The 17714-nt window shown below is 39.9% G+C and overlaps 2 pseudogenes; both read left to right on the forward strand.

Annotated features, from left to right (window-relative positions):
• The first annotated feature begins 5436 nt into the window (after positions 1-5436).
• On the forward strand, positions 5437-6425 carry LOC108176917 (small nuclear ribonucleoprotein-associated protein N pseudogene; annotated as a pseudogene).
• Positions 6426-10942: 4517 nt separating this feature from the next.
• Positions 10943-11064, forward strand: LOC127491922 (small nucleolar RNA SNORA40; annotated as a pseudogene).
• Positions 11065-17714: the final 6650 nt, after the last annotated feature.

Here is a 17714-nt window from a genome sequence, read left to right on the forward strand (position 1 = left end):
CCATCAGACAAGAAAAAGAAATCAAAGGAATACAAATCAAGAAGGAAGAAGTCAAACTATCCCTCTTTGCAGACGATATGATTCTGTACTTAGAGGATCCAAAGAACTCTACTAAGAGACTATTGGAACTCATAGAGGAGTTTGGCAAAGTGGCAGGATATAAAATCAATGCACAAAAATCAACAGCCTTTGTATACACAAGTAATGCCATGACTGAGAAAGAACTGCTAAGATCAATCCCATTCACAATAGCTACAAAACCAATCAAATACCTTGGAATAAACTTAACCAAGGACGTTAAAGATCTCTACGATGAAAATTACAAAACCTTAAAGAAAGAAATAGAAGAGGATACCAAAAAATGGAAAAATCTTCCATGCTCATGGATTGGAAGAATCAACATCATCAAAATGTCCATTCTCCCAAAAGCAATTTATAGATTCAATGCAATCCCAATCAAGATACCAAAGACATTCTTCGCAGATCTAGAAAAAATGATGCTGAAATTCATATGGAGGCACAAGAGACCTCGAATAGCTAAAGCAATCTTGTACAACAAAAACAAAGCCGGAGGCATCACAATACCAGATTTCAGGACATACTACAGGGCAGTTGTAATCAAAACAGCATGGTACTGGTACAGAAACAGATGGATGGACCAATGGAACAGAATTGAAACACCAGAAATCAATCCAAACATCTACAGCCAACTTATATTTGATCAAGGATCTAAAACTAATTCCTGGAGCAAGGACAGTCTATTCAATAAATGGTGCTGGGAAAACTGGATTTCCACGTGCAGAAGCATGAAGCAAGACCCCTACCTTACACCTTACACAAAAATCCACTCAACGTGGATTAAAGACCTAAATCTACGTCCTGACACCATTAAGTTATTAGAGAACATTGGAGAAACCCTTCAAGATATTGGCACAGGCAAAGAATTTCTGGAAAAGACCCGGGAGGCACAGACAGTCAAAGCCAAAATCAACTATTGGGATTGCATCAAATTGAGAAGTTTCTGTACTGCAAAAGAAACAGTCAGGAGAGTGAAGAGACAACCAACAGAATGGGAAAAAATATTTGCAAACTATGCAACAGATAAAGGGTTAATAACCAGAATCTACAAAGAGATCAAGAAACTCCACAAAAACAAAACCAACAACCCACTTAAGAGATGGGCCAAGGACTTCAATAGACATTTTTCAAAAGAGGAAATCCAAATGGCCAACAGGCACATGAAAAAATGTTCAAGGTCACTAGCAATCAGGGAAATGCAAATCAAAAGCACAATGAGGTTTCACCTCACCCCGGTTAGAATGGCTCACATACAGAAATCTACCAACAACAGATGCTGGCGAGGATGTGGGGAAAAAGGGACACTAACCCACTGTTGGTGGGAATGCAAACTGGTCAAGCCACTATGGAAATCAGTCTGGAGATTCCTCAGAAACCTGAATATAACCCTACCGTTCGACCCAGCCATCCCACTCCTTGGAATTTACCCAAAGGAGTTTAAATTGATAAAGAAAAAAGCGGTCTGCACCCTAATGTTTATTGCAGCACAATTCACAATAGCCAAGACCTGGAACCAACCTAAATGCCCATCAATGGTAGACTGGATAAAGAAATTATGGGATATGTATTCTTTAGAATACTATACCGCAGTAAGAAACAACGAAATCCAGTCATTTGCAACAAAATGGAGGAATCTGGAACACATCATGCTGAGTGAAGTAAGCCAGTCCCAAAGGGACAAATACCATATGTTCTCCCTGATCGGTGACAACTGACTGAACACCAAAAAGGAAACCTCCTGAAGTGAAATGGACACTATGAGAAATGGTGACTTGATCAGCATAGCCCTGACTGCTAATGGACAACTTAATACATTATCCCTCATAGTATTTTTTTTTTTGTCTGTTCTACTTAATATGACTGGTTTAATTCTGTAATTATCACACAGTTATTCTTAAGTGTTGAAAATTAACTGAAATGTGATCCCTGTTAAACATAAAAGTGGGAATAAGAGAGGGAAGAGATGTATAATTTGGGGCATGCTCGGGCTGACTTGCCCCAATTGGTAGAGTTGGAAACATACTAGGGGATTCCAATTCAATCCCATCAAGGTGGCATGTGCCAATGCCATCTCACTATTCCAAGTGATCAATTTCAGTTCACAATTGATCATAATGAAAGGACTAAGAGTCAAAGGGAGCACATAAACAAGTCTAGTATCTGCTAACACTAACCGATAGAATAAATAAAGGGGAGAGTGATCCAACATGGGAAGTGAGATACTCAGCAGACTCATAGAATGGCGGATGTCCTAAATAGCACTCTGGCCTCAGAATCAGCCCTAAAGGCACTCGGATCTGGCTGAAAAGCCCATGAGAGTATTTCAGGCATGGAAAGCCAAGACACTCTGGCAAAAAGATCTCTGTGAGTGAGATCCCAGTGGAAAGAACAGGTCTTCAAAGAGGGAGGTGCCTTTCTCTGAAGGGAGGAGAGAACCTCCACTTTGACTATGACCTTGTCTAAACAAGATAAGAGTCGGAGAACTCAAGGGGCTTCCATAGCCTTGGAAACTCATGACTGGTGCATAGGGAGATTACTGATGCCATAAACAGGAGTGTCAATTTGTAAAGTCAACAACAGGAGTCACTGTGCACTTACTCCTCATGTAGGATCTCTGTCCTTAATGTGCTGTACACTGAGGCTTAATGCTATAACGAGTACTCAAACAGTATATTTCACTTTGTGTTTCTATGGGGGTGCAAACTGTTGAAATCTTTACTTAATGTACACTAAACTGATCTTCTGTTAAAAAAAAAAAAAAAAAAGAAACTATCAATTCCCAACTTGACTCTCACTGGGATTAAACATGACAATAGGTCTGATCTGATTTCATCATCATTTAAAAAAAAAATCATCTATTATTTTTCACTTTATGTTTCTGTGTGGGAACAAACTGTTGAAATCCTTACTTAAGGTATACTAAGCTGATCTTCTGTATACTAAGATAATCGAAAATGAATCTTGATGTGAATGGAAGGGGAGAGGGAGTGGGAAAGGGGAGGGTGGTGGGTGGGAGGGATGGTATGGGGGGGAAAGCCATTGTAACCCATGAGACGTACTTTGGAAATTTATATTCATTAAATAAAAGATAAAAAAAAATAGTATATATATTAAAAAAAAAAAAAACAAAAAAAAAACAAAACAAAGTGCACCAATCTTAAGGGTTACAATTTCCTGAGTTCTAGCAACAATATGTAGCAATATAACCACCACAATCATGTTGTAAAATACTCCTATCACTCCAACAAGTACTTTCTGAGTCTCCTTGCCTTCAATCTCCTTGCCCCAACCCCTTGACCTTGGCAAACACTAAATTTTTTAAATATAGTTGGTTTACCTTTTCAATAATTCATACAACAGATCTGTAGAGCTTATAGTCATTTATGTAGAGATTCCGTCACCATAATGCTGTAGAGATTCATCCATATTGTTTGTGTACTTCTTTCTTTCATCTTGTTGAGTAATATTTTTGAATGTCTATACTACATGTTTATTTCTACATTCCAGTTGATGGACATTTGTATCTAGCTGTTGGCTATCACGAATATACCTGTTATGAATATTTGAGTACCAGTCCTCTGGAAACATATATTTTCCTATCTCTTAGGTAATTTGTAGAAGTGGAGGTGGTTCTATGATAAATATATGTTTAAATTTATTAGATGTTTACAAATTGTTTTCAAAGTGCCATTTGACATTCCCATCAACAGCGTGTGAAAGTTCAAATTTCTCAACAACCTTGTCAACACTTATTTTATGACTTGGTTTTAGCCATCTTAGTGGTAATATAGTTATATTTCATTGCAGTTTTAATTTGTATTTCCCTAGTCACTGATGGTTTTGAATATCTTTCACATGCTCATTTGTCATTGTTACATATATTTTTGTCAAGGACCTGTTTGCATTTTGGGCCTCAGCACAGCTTTCAGAGGTACCATTTCTTTCTCTTGAAAAGTTCCAAGTGGTGCAGCTGAGCAATTTTCTTAGCCTGTTTTCTGCCTGTGAAATCTGGGGACTTACATTCTTCCCTCGTGTCAAACTTACCCTCACTGTCTTTTCAGAATCATAGAACAAGAGGTGGAGCCAGGGATCTCCCAGGATTAGTCACTGACACTGAAGCCCAATGACTTTACCAATTGAATTTTGAGTGAACTCATATATAGAGAAATCACATTTTCCTATGAATATAACCACGAGTCTGTCTCACCATATGGTCAATACATTTCCCTTTTATAATATTAGCCTTTGGTTATGATGAATTATGTAATATGTTCTTTGATGATAAAAGCATGCTAGTTCATCAGAATTATAAGATTTTCTGAGTAATAATATCAAAAAAGAAATTATTCTCTTAAGAAGAATATTGAATAACAATAAAAAGATATTTAACAATGGTTTGACAGAAATTTTAACTTAAAAATTTTCTTAAAAATTTTAACTTTAATAAATTGTGACATTAAAATATGTCTCAAGGAAGAACTTTATGTAAGCAATTAAGTAGATAAGGGTATTAATGCAGATTTCACATAGAATAATATTATATAAGACAAAACTAGGAAACTCAAGAGGACAGAGCTGTAATGGGCATTCAAAAATGGGCAACAGATCAGCATTGTGGTGCAGCAGGGTAAACTGCCACCTGTGATGCTAGTATCTTATAGGAGCACCAGTTTGAGTCCCATCTGCTCCACCTCCAATCCAGCTCCTGGCTAATGTGCCTCGGAAAGCAGGAGAAAATGGTCAAAGTGCTTGGACCCCTGCACCCATGTGGGAGAACCAGATGAAACTCTATTCCTGGCTTTGGCCCGGCCCAGCCTAGGCCATTGTGACCATTTGAGGAATGAACTAGCAAATGGAAGATCTTTGTCTCTCCCTCTTCATCTGTGTCACTTTGTCTTCCAAGTAAATAAATAAATAAATCTTCTAAAAAATGGCCAAGTGGTATTGCTGCAGGGCTGCCAGAGATACCTGATGCCTCTGCTTGTGGAGCAGTCAGCAACATGATGGAAAAAAAAATAAACAAACAAATAAAAAGGGGCTGGATCTGTGGCGTAGTAAGTTAAGCCTCCACCTGCAGTGTCCACGTTCCATATGGGAGGCAGTTCAAAAGCTAGCTGCTCCACTTCTGGTCAAGCTCCCTGCTAATGGGCCTAGGAAAGCAGAGGAAGATGGCGGAAGTGCTTGGACCCCTGCACCCACATGGGAGACCCAGAAAATGGGCCCAGCTCTGGCTGTTGCGGCCATTTGGGGAATGAACCAGCAGATGGAAGACCTTCCTCTTGGTCTCTCCCTCTCATTGTCTGTAACTCTGCCTTTCACATGAAAAAACAAAATCTTGAAAACAAAACAAAAACCGCAATGGAACCAGCAAGAGATTGCTTACACCAGTGCATACTGAAAGTGAAAGTCTGGAGAGATTCTCAGGATCCCCAAGTTCGCATGGTGGATTTCCAGGTGGCACTGAGACCAGCATTCTCAGCAGAGAGCCCAAGAGCTGGTCAAGGCAGCCCTGGATTCTCCTGGCTCCATCTGCTGCCTGTGAAGCTTCTGGCCAGCTTGCATCATTGCTGGACAACTTGCCATCATACCTTTAACTACAGCCTTCCCTTATGTCTTGAGGGTCCTAAAGTTTGACTGCAGATTCTGGATTTGATGGAACATCGATCATGACTGTGGGCAAGACTAGCACTGACTACAGAATGAGTTCATCTCTTGCAAGACAGCTGAGTCTTCTTTTAAGGTGTTTGACAAGCTTGTGAATTTGATTCTTAGTGATTGTGATGGATTCAGGATGATAAAGCCAAAGAATGTGAAGCAAGCAGAGCATGAAGAAAAGCAGGGTTTGGGTCTGTGCAGGGAGAAGTCTCTCCTATGATTGGAGGGGCCACTTTCCAAACAGTTTGGCATTGCTTGCATACCACTTGCTGGAGCCGCAGGAGGGCCTGGGGATTGGCAGGACTGCTGGCAGAGGAGTACCAGCCAGAGTCCCAGTTTCCCTGGCTCATGCTGGAGTGGAAGGCTCTGTTTGAGGAGTGAGAGGGCCATTACAGAAGGTCATGACTCCACAGGGAAGAGGCACTGTAATAGCCGCTGCTGTTGCTGCTACAGCCAACATTGCTGGAGCCCCAGCAGGATCCCCCACCTGTTGGCACAGCCGCTCCTCCACACGTTATGGCTCCTCCCCCTGGTGTGAGGCTACCTGCAAGCCCACCAGCTGGGCTCCCCCTGCTTGAAGAACACCAATGGGTATCTCCCTTCCAGAAATGAGACCCCTCCCACCAAGAATTAGAGGCCTCCCTCCCCCAGGGATGTGTCCACTAAGACACATCCTTAGTGTGTATCCTTAGGATACGGTTGATCTCTCTCTGCAGTGTATCTTATGAAATTGTGTGGAATGTTTGGGAGCCTTTTGTCTCTATTTCTACATTAATAATAGCTAATAATCAGTATAAAGAGAAATTTGACAAATTTCATGAAGACCAACATTTTATCTGATTATTCTGTAATGGCAACAACAACTTCTATTTGTGATGGGCTAGGATAGCTTTCCTCTATTGTTGGTTGTTTTCCTTTTTTGCACTCTATTTCATAAAGTCAGTGCTATTTTTATTATCTTTTATTTGACTTTTTGCCACTGTTATGTTTCAATTCCAATTATACACCTGGATTACTTTTTTTTTTTTTCAATTACTTCAGAAGCAGAATTGTGAGACAAAGAGTAACACACACACACAGAGAGAGAGAGAGAGAGAGAGAGAGAGAGACGCTCCCATGCACTGTTTCACTCCTCAAATGCTTGAAACATCCAGGGCTGTGCCAAGGTAGAGGGCAGGAACCAGGAATGTAATCAGGTCTGCCACATAAGTGATAGGAGCCTAGTTACTTGAGCCATCACCATTGCCTCTCAGTGTCTGCCTTGGTGGAAAGTTGGAGTCAGGAGAGCACAATTTAAACCTAGATTTTGATGGGGGACAAAGGTGTATTAACCACTATCATGTCTGCTTCTGTTCTGCTTTAACGTATGAATGGTTAAAATTCAACTCTCCTGTGTTCTCTTTAGATTTATTTAGGAGTTGTCATTAAAAAAATTGTGCTTTGTAAGAATTACTATTTCTCATTTGAATGAAGGACTTAAGTTTAATTTTCCACTGAAAAGAATAAATATATTATTAGTACAGTTAGACAGCTGCGCAAAGAACTGTGGCTAAAAGTGACACATTTATTCCTGTATTGGTCATTTATAATCTATCTTTTAATCAAGTTCTTTGCATAAGAATTGGTTCTATGAGGCAAGTGTTTGTTGCTGCAAAATATGCTGCTTGGGACAGCTGCATTCCACATCAAGTACGTAGCTTTGAGTCCTGGCTTCTCTCATAGTTCAGCTTCTGGCTAATGCCACTCTGGGAAACAGCAGCGATGGGTCAAATACTTGAGTCCCCGTGGACCATGTGAGAGATCTGAATTAAATTCCTGGCTTGCGGCTTTGGTTCAGTCTAGTCCCAGGGGCACTTTGAGATTGAACTGTTAGAACGGGGATCTCTGTCTCTGCCTTTCTAAATAAAATTAATTACTTAATTTATTAAAAGATGGTCAGTTCTTTTATTATTGAATCTTGTATGTCCCTATAACAAAATGTTCATGCTGGCTGTGGCCATCCTGAGACTGACCACTAATTTGCTACAGATTGCACAGTGAGAAGTCTTGCAAAAAATTCCTCTGTTACTTTGAAAACTGTCTTCTGATGATATTTATGGATGGAGCCTAAGCTTCAGATGATAACACTACTATTTCTACTAAGTAGCTAATATTCACCTAGGGTTTTTATGCTAAATGCATTATATCTTAGATTCCTGCATGGCCTGTGACATGAATATTATTACATTATTTAAATATTAAAAATACAAGATCTCCAGGAAGTAAGCACAACTTCAGATAGGTCCTAGGAGATGGGGAGAAGGAGAGGGCTCCGGGCTGGTTTTTAGGTCATGCACTGCCAACCTGTAGGTGCTAATGCCTGAGTGACACTTGCCACCACACCACAGATATTTATGTTCTGACTCTGTGCCAATCATAGAGGGAACACCAGTAGATGTGGTCCTTCCCTGTCAATGGAAGTTTCCAGACACAAATAAACAACCATGGAGGATCCCAATAAAAAAGTGTTTTGAGTCAAACATTGATTCAAAACACAGACAATTGTATTTGAGATTCGTTTAGATTTTTTAAAAGCAATCCTTCATTTTCTTACTGGAAGGAAAAAAAAAAGTAAAAGAAAAAACATCCTGACCAACCACTAAGCCTGCTTAGATTTTTTTTTTTTTTCTTGTTAGAAAGCTCAGGGTTACAAAGAAGGCAAGGGAACTAACATCTTTTTTCCCCCCAAATCTTCCATTAACTAAATAGAACAGTGGCACTCTGTATTGCTGATTCCTAAATACATTTTAAAAATAGGTGTTGGAATTGAAATTGTAGATAGATTATAATCACTATCGCAGCTTCAGTGGAAAACCTTACTAACAGTTTCTTTCCATATTCTCCTTCATATAATCTCTTCAATTTGCCACTGCTTTTTTAAAAAAAAATTAATTTATATTTATTTGTAAGTCAGAGTTACAGAGATGGGGAGAGAGGGAGAGGGAGAAGGAGAGGGAGAGGGAGAGGGAGAGAGAGAGAGAAAAAGAGAAATATGATTCTCCCATCCACTGGTTCACTCCTCAAATGGCCTCAATGGCCAGAGCTGGGCTGATCCAAAGCCAGGAGCCAGGAGCTTCTTCCTGGTCTCCAAAGTAGGTGGGAGGGGCTAGGAGGTGCCCAAGTGGGTGGGGGGCTCAAGCACTTGGGCCATCTTCAGCTGCTTTCCCAAGTGCATTAGCCAGCGAGCTGGATCTGAAGTCGAGCAACCCAGACTGGAACAGGTAAGCATATGCCTGTGTTTGCAGGCAGTTGCTTTACCTGCTATGTCACAATGCCAGCCCCTGTCACTGCTTTTTTACAACCAGTTTCAAGTCTTTTTTATTTTTTATTTATTTTTTTGACAGGCAGAGTGGACAGTGAGAGAGAGAGACAGAAAGGTCTTCCTTTTGCCGTTGGTTCACCCTCCAATGGCTGCCGCGGCCGGCACGCTGCGGCCTGCGCACCGCGCTGATCCGATGGCAGGGGCCAGGTACTTCTCCTGGTCTCCCATGGGGTGCAGGGTCCAAGCACTTGGGCCATCCTCCACTGCACTCCCTGGCCACAGCAGAGAGCTGGCCTGGAAGAGGGGCAACCGGGACAGAATCTGGCGCCCCGACCGGGACTAGAACCCGGTGTGCTGGCGCCGCAAGGCGGAGGATTAGCCTAGTGAGCCGCGGCGCCGGCCCAGTTTAAAGTCTTAATGGTGCTATGTGTGTTAGGTGAGAATTGCTTGGAAGCAGAATATAAGGCAGGGAATCCGGGGCCAGCGCCATGGCTCACTTGGTTAATCCTCTGCCTGCGGTGCTGGCATCCACTCTGATGCACAGGGCGCTCAGCAGCACAACTTGTTCCACAGAGCAGTGGGTCGGAGTGATTGAAGCAAGGGGCAGCCATTGGTACCCTCGGTGCCCGCCTCTATTAGGAGGCAGTTTTCTAAGGAAGGGATGGTTGTGAGGCACCAAAGTGAACTCTCAAAACGGCTGGGAGACGGATGCATCAGCAGGTATGGGGGTTCTGGGCAGGCCACTGGATAGTCCACTATGTGTTTCTATTTTAGAGTAATTACATTCCCTAGCGTGGTACTGACTGCCATCTGTTGAGTTTCTTCAAATTCACCATTTGTGTATTCCATTATGAGGGTGTATACCTAGAGGCTTACCTTACTGAACAAGAGAAGTTATTTTATGGAAAGACAAAGGTTGGTTTTCACCTGATTGTCAGTGACTTCTTCTACTTATTACACCAAATACTTTAAATTTCCAGTGCTTTAGTTAACACTTACCATGAAAACGTTGTCTAATATAACTGCTATGATATGTAAACTATCTATGTAAGCTCTATGTTTTTTTTTTTTTGAAAAAGGTTTATTTATTTATCTGAAAGGCAGAGTTACAAAGAGAGAGAGAGAGAGAGAGATCTTCCATCCACTGGTTCACTCCCCAAATGCCTGCAATGGCTGGAGCTGTGCTGACCTGATGCCAGGAGCCAGGAGCTTCTTCTGGGTCTCCCATGCGGGTGTAGGGGCCCAAGGACTTGGGCCATCTTCTACTGCTTTCCCAGGCCATAGCAGATTAAGTTCTATATTTTAAAAACAAATTTGAAAACATTTACATTTCTAATTTTATTTGAGAAGCAGAGAGAGAGGGGAGAGAGATATCTTCCATTTGCTGGTGTATTCCCTAAATGCCTATAACAGCCAGGGTTGGGCCAAGCCAAAACAGAGAGCCAGGAACTTAATCTAGGTCTCCCATGTGAGTGGCAGGGGCCCAAGTATTTGAACTGTCACCAGCTGCCTCCCAGGGTGTGATGGATGTGACTGGAGCCACAGCCGGGACACAAACCCTGGCTCTCCAGTATGGGATGCAGTGGTACCAAGTGGCATCTTACCTCTGTGCCAAATGCCCGCCCTAGGCTTTATTTTTCTGTGACTTGTTTACTCCCAGTTACTGTGTATTTTCACAGTGTGGAGTTATCAGGTAGTGTGGACAGTCATCTATGGGTTTTTCCATCTAAAATTGATGGAAGACCCTGGTGTTTTAGATTCCTCTGCTGTTTTCTTCTATTCCTTATCATTGAAGCAACAATGAGGCTTATAGTAACACACGACATATTTTAATGTAATAAATCAATTGCAGGCTTTTATCTAAAAAAATTCAATAAATGTGTACTGAATCAGACCTGAATCAGATAAAGAATGTTAACTCCTTTAACTTGTGGACAATGACTGACAGACAGGTGCAAAATATAAATCCTGTTTTGCAACTCAGAGCTCATTAATCAGTATGAGTTTTGATACATACAAGCGGGAATAGGATGAAAAAAAAGAATGTTAACTCTGAAATGATTCTCTTAGAAAAGCAGTGTCACACATTCTTGATTGAATTGACGCATTTAGTAAAACGCATTCTTTTCCCTAATAAGGCAGTTTTGCTTGGGGAAACACAAAATGCAGAAGTTTTTGCTTTCCCCTTAATTCGTCTCTCTCTGGTTTTGTTTACACTGACAACTGAAATAACAGAGTTCAATCCCCAGACGGCTGGCTGAGTGTTAAATGCAGTGTGTCTCGGCTACCCTTGTCAGGATGAGAGGGTATCAGTATTTCATTTGAAGCAGGACGTCACTATGGGTTTTATCCTATGATTTTCTCAATTAGGGTCTATGTTTAGCAGAGACAATAACAGTCATCACAACCCTCAGTTTCGTTATGCCAAGGAAAACTTTAAAAGTCACAGAAGAAAGAGAGCTGAGGTTCTGTCCTGTCTACTCATGCACCCCTTTGCTTCCCAGCCACAATATGGAGGAACATGAGAAGGTTGCCTCCAGAACAGGGCACACGATTCTAACACAGAAGGAGCCTAAGGCCTGGAGGCAGAAACCCTGGGAGAGGCTACTGAAGGCAAAGAAGAATTCTAGTGTTAAAATATTTTTCATAAGATAATGTTTGAGAAATACCTGTCACTAAACAGATTCTAATCCTAGCAAATGTTACTTCTAAGAAATTGGATAATTAAGATATAAATAAAGTTTCATTTCATGGGACTTTAAAAAAATCAGTTTATTTATAGATATTGGGAGATAGTAAGTGTATCCTTTTGGCCATGTCACCAATCATTAGACCATCACATTTCTTTGAGCCTTAGGATACATTGACAGCAGCATTTCAGTGTATTTCTTTAGTAAAGATGAAGAATATTTTGAAAATATAAAACAGATATGTATATTTTTACTATAACACTGGGGACTTGAACTAGAGAAGAAATTATAGAGTTTGTCATACATATAATGAGAATATGCCATAGATTAGGATGAAACCAGAAGGTAGGACAACATTTTATAATCTTATTCTTTAGAGGTAACAGAAAATAATTTCTTCCTATCGGTTCAATCCAATGATTTCGTGTTTCTTTCAGATTTAATGTAGCAAATTTATTTGAGAAAATGATAAGAGAATTTAATGTATGCCATGTAAAAATGTTCTAGGATTTGACTATTTTTACTAAATTTGTACTATGAAAATGAATATGATATCATCATATCTGTTCTGAATTGTTAGGCCATGAGACATTTGGAGAACAGATATTTATTTTTTAATTAACTAAAGATTTATCCCCTTTATGTGCTAGAAAGATTTGCTCATTTTTCAAGTATTTTATAACAATCTTTTCTATAATTATATGTGCATTCTTAGAGTACTGAGTGTGATGAATATACATTAGGCATCATATTGGGGACCAAGATCATGGGCATTGCCATTGATTGAGGCTATAATTCTAGATGTTTCATTTAGAAGCTTTTGGGAATATAGTTAATATAGTTATCATTTCTGAGTCTCAATACCTTAATGTCTGTAGTGCAAGAATGTGATACCTATCTCTTAGAATTGTTGTTAAAAATAAAGTTGATGGAACTTGCATAAGTTTTCTGGCACTCTTCTGTTCTACAGGTGACTCAGGGTCGTCTTTGCCAATGTCTTTTGAGACTTACTGATTGCTTGACAAAATAGCAATTAGGATTGAGGTGGTTCTGAGTTCCTTTGTTTGGTTTAATTTTTTCTTTTCTCCTTTTGTCTCCTTTCTCTAATTTAAATCTTGGAAAACACATATAAAAGGAAAAAAAAGGCAAAAATCAACCAACCAAAACTCCAACTAAAAATAATTCTTTTAACCAGTGTGTGCTGCTCGATACAGTGAATTCTATCCACACAGTAATTAAAATTAAGAGAAGGATTCTTTAGTTTCACACAGGGAAACTTTTTTACCATCACAGGACGTTCTGCTGGAAAATCATAGTCCGCAGTGTCAGGCTCTGGAATTATAAACATGAGGAGAATGGGGCTCTTGCTTTCTCATATAGTAAGTTAAAATGAAAGAAAAATCATATTGGGGGAAACATTAGGAAAATGTAAAAAATATTCAGTGGTACTGATGAGGACCATGGGCATTAAATAGTTCAGGAGAAAAGGAAGAAAGAAATGAAAAAGCTCAAACTCAAAGTTTAACAAAGGATATTTGTGACCTGCCTAGTGCATGAAGGATTACAGACATTTTTCACTCTGGGCATACTTCCAAGAGGTGGCAAGGAGAAGGGACAATTTTATTTATACCCATAGGGATACGCTGCTTTTTCTTTTAAATGTTTTGCATTAAAAATTACTATAGATATGTAATACTTCAAAAAGAAATTAAAATTTTATAGAGGCCAGAGCCGCGGCTCAATAGGCTAATCCTCTGCCTGTGGCACCGGCACACCGGGTTCTAGTCCCGGTCGGAGCGCCGGATTCTGTCCCGGTTGCTCCTCTTCCTGACAAGCTCTCTGCTGTGGCCCGGGAGTGCAGTGGAGGATGGCCCAAGTGCTTGGGCCCTGCATCCTATGGGGAGACCAGGAGAAGCACCTGGCTCCTGGCTTTGGATCAGCGTGGTGCGCTGGCTGCAGTGGCCATTGGGGGGTGAACCAATGGAAAAAGGAAGATCTTTCTCTCTGTCTCTCTCTCTCTCACTTTCTACTCTGCCTGTCAAAAAAAATTTTTATGGAAAGTTTTTTAAAATTAATTTCTTTTGTTGTTTATCTGAGAAGCAGAGTTATAGACACAGAGAGGGAGAGACAGAGAAGTCTTCCATCCACTGGTTCACTCTCCAAATGGCCGCAATGGCTGGAGCTGGGCCAATCTGAAGCTAGGAGCCTGAAACTTCCTTTGGGTCTCCCACATTGGGTGTAGGGGCCCAAGCACTTGGGCCATGTTCTACTGCTTTCCCAGACCATAAGCAGAGAGCTAGATCTAAAGAGGAGCAGCCAGGACACAAACTGATGCCGATATGGGATGCTAGTGCTGCAGGTTGAGGCTTAACCTACCATACCACAGCTCTGGACCCAATGTAAAATAATCTTGTATAAAATTTAAGACTTTTTGCCCTTCTCCCGAACTATCTGGAAACTATCTGGACATCCTCCCATTCTGGCTTCCTTGGCTGTAGTACACTGAGGAGATCTCTACCCTCTTGTCTACACCGAAATCAGTTTCATCGTAGATTACATCGTTTCATTCTTTTTCCTACTGTCTTCAAACATGACCCCCCACCCCCAATATGCCTAAGATTTCTGTGTCAAACTCCTTTTGATCCTCCTTTTCTGTCACTTTCCTTCCTTTTCAAACACATGATCCCAAAGGGTAATTTTGTTTCTGCTCTCGAATTTCTCACTTATAATTTACTCTTCAACTTTGAAATTCAAATGTTTTTCCTCACCATTACACTCATATTATCATTTATCAGTCTCCAATTACTGTTAACAATTACTATTATCAATTTTTGTAGATCCTTTGTAGTCTTCTTTCTTGGCACATACATAGGGCAGCCCATAAGTTGATGAGTCCCAAATCTGTCTCTAAGACATAGATGTTTCTCTCCTCTCTCTCTCTCTCTCTCTCTCTCTCTCTGTCACATGCACACACATACACACAGTCTTCAAATATTTAATTTATTCACAGAAAATGTACGGTATCTCCATTTCCTCACCATAACCTATTGAAAGCACCCTCATATGCATGTATATATACATATATATGTGTATTTTATATATGCATATATTATATCTGTGCATATATGTGAGTACATATGTGTGTGTATATATATATATATGATACCACATATAAAACTGATGATTAAATAAATGTTTCCACAAGGATTTGCCATGGCAATTCCAATTTTGCCTTAACACAAGCTGATCATTGCAGCAAAATTCCGTTTTCCTGAATTCCTTGTTGTTGTTGGCAAAGCACAGTACCATCTACTTATTTTCCCAAGGCAGATGCTTAGAATCCTTTTCTGCATGCCCAAACATATTGAATTTCATTAGCAATGGCAGATACCACATTCAAATCCTTGCAATTCAATCCTGTTTTCCACGCCTGCCATCGTTGACTTTGTGCAAATGTAAAACCTAGTTCCAGAGCCTCTGACCTTCAAGTCTCATCCTTCTCCAATCCGTTCTTCCTGCTGCCTCCAGGGTGATCTCTCTGAAATCAAATCAGCTGTGTCATTCTCTGGTTTCTTTGCCATTTTTAAATTTTAAACTTTTCTTCTAAGGCTCTCTGAGAGTTTCTCTCATTTCAAAAAGCAAAATGCAGCGCTCTCAGGGTTTCAGAGCTGCAGTGAGGCAGCTTGGGAAAATGACCAGAGATAAGGATGCTTTTCCTTAGTTCCACCCTCCCTCGCTGGCTTCTCACAGTCACGACTCCCACCACAAAAACATCCTGGAGTTGCCACTTCTCAGAGAATTTTTGGGCCCAGACAACACACGTTCTCTTTTGTGCAAGATTCAGAGTGATGAAGTATAAATAACATTGTAGCTAAATCTTATAAACACATAATTAAAATTTTAGGGAAGACAATGGGAAAATCAGGAAGAAAAATTATGAAAACCAAGACTTGCTATGTTTATTATTTCGAATCTTGCTGCTTTCTTTGTTTTTAACAAGATCTTTGGATCTCTTATGCCAACATTTCTCATGAAGAGGAGGCAACTCCTAGCCTAACTGTTCTACTGCTCAGCTACCCTGCAGGGAGATGAGGCAAGGCCAACGCAGTGCTGAGGCTTCCGTGTCCTTTCTATTGGCTTTTGATTGTGTGGAGGCTAAAGCCAGAATCTGAGAGAACTTTAGTGTGGACTCATTAGGGAGGCATGATCCATATCCAAAACTCCAGTAAGAACCAACCTTTGGCAAGGACAGTCCTGGAAGACTGGATAACTTTTTTTTTTTTTTTTGATCATGTGGAAGTTATGTATTATCTTTCCTGTAAAATGCACGTGAATGATGCAGCTTTGCTTTGAGAAGAATTCAACACAGTCTCTGGCCCCTGTGAATAGGAAAGTGGCTCTTGAGAAAGCTGCTGGACTAGTCTCCACACACAATTGACTCAGTAGTCTAATAACTATCAGAGAGAAGAGCTGCATGTTAGCTGTTCTTAATATCTTAAACTGTTTCCAGCATTCTTTCAGATAATGCCAAATAACTCCACACACAAAGTCATTCAGTTTAAAAATCTACAGAAAGGTTTTGTAGCTAATTTGTATGGGCTGGGGACAGAGGGAGCAGGGAGGTCTGGGAAAGCCACTTTAATGAAATCTAAATGGTCATTGTGAATCTTATGTTCTAGATATTCATAAAATAAAAGATATTCATAAAAACAAATCATGTGTCAATCAAATAAAATTTGCCCTTATAAATGGAAATAGATCCTATAAGATGTATGTAAAGCGTACTTTAATTTCTTCAGTTCACATGTGGATCCTTTCATATCACAAGCATGTCTGCTAATGGCTGTATATGCCTACTTACGTTGATGTTTTTTATGTTCATAATCATGATCCTGACCCGTTGCACAGAACTGGACGTCGTTACATTTCCAAAGGCATTCTCTCCAGTACAGTGCCAATGTTAAGTTTAAATGAATTGCCATCAGTCTTTAATAATTCTAAAACGAGTGTGTTCCGAATTGTCAGCTTGTTCAACCAGTGAGTTTCATTGAATCACAGAATGAAAAGGTCCTTTTAAATTATGTGGTTTATGAACGAGTTTGTGAATCAGCGTCTCCTGGGGCAGTTTATAAAGAAAAGAAATATAGATCTCTAGGACATATGGAACACGGATGACAGCCCAGAGGATTAGGATTCTCATAAACTTCCTTAGATATTGCTATGCTGGTGGATCACAGCTGATTGGGAAAACTAAAAATAATTCATTCTTGTTAGCTTACCAAAGATAGGCAGTCTAAGGGAGGCAAAGTGACATCCTCAAAGTAATGAATCAGACCTGAGAAAAGATTCCAAATCGCTTAGCCTCTAATCCCATGAAATTTCCATGGACAAAGAAATAGAATTTCCTAAATTACCTAAAGAAGGTAAATTGCCTAAAAGAATGGAAAATGTATCAGTTTCTGTCATTTCAGTGTGATGTGTGTCTCTTAGAAATAAACTTGCTTGTTTCCATCTTTGGTTTTATTGGTCCAGATTCTGAGTATGTTTCCTATTGAGGCCATGCTAATAAATATATTACTCGTGAGAAGAGCAAGCATTTTACTGTCAGTAAATTATAATAATACCTTACTTTTCCATATTTCTCCAAGAAACTCAACACGCCATTTTCTTCACCTTTCAGCTTCATAGTTTTAGACACTGGATTTTCAGTGACATTGAGATGTAGCATTTATGTTCCAAAAATATATTCATGCGTTCTATAACACAAGATTTCCAAGACATAAGCAATCACCTTTTATTCTGTTGCAAAGCAAGGTGCAATGATATTGAATTCTAGACAAGTAAATGGATTCAACTAGAGCAGTCATTACATGAATCATAAATCAACACAAAGCAACCATGTAATGCTCTTGGTTTTTTGATATCTAAATAGCTGTGCATTAATATAGAAAGTAAAATCAATGCTGATCTTGATTAATTCCTGCCTGTTG

This window comes from Oryctolagus cuniculus, chromosome 3 (genome assembly GCF_964237555.1).
Source record: "Oryctolagus cuniculus chromosome 3, mOryCun1.1, whole genome shotgun sequence".
NCBI classification, from domain to species: Eukaryota; Metazoa; Chordata; class Mammalia; order Lagomorpha; family Leporidae; genus Oryctolagus; species Oryctolagus cuniculus.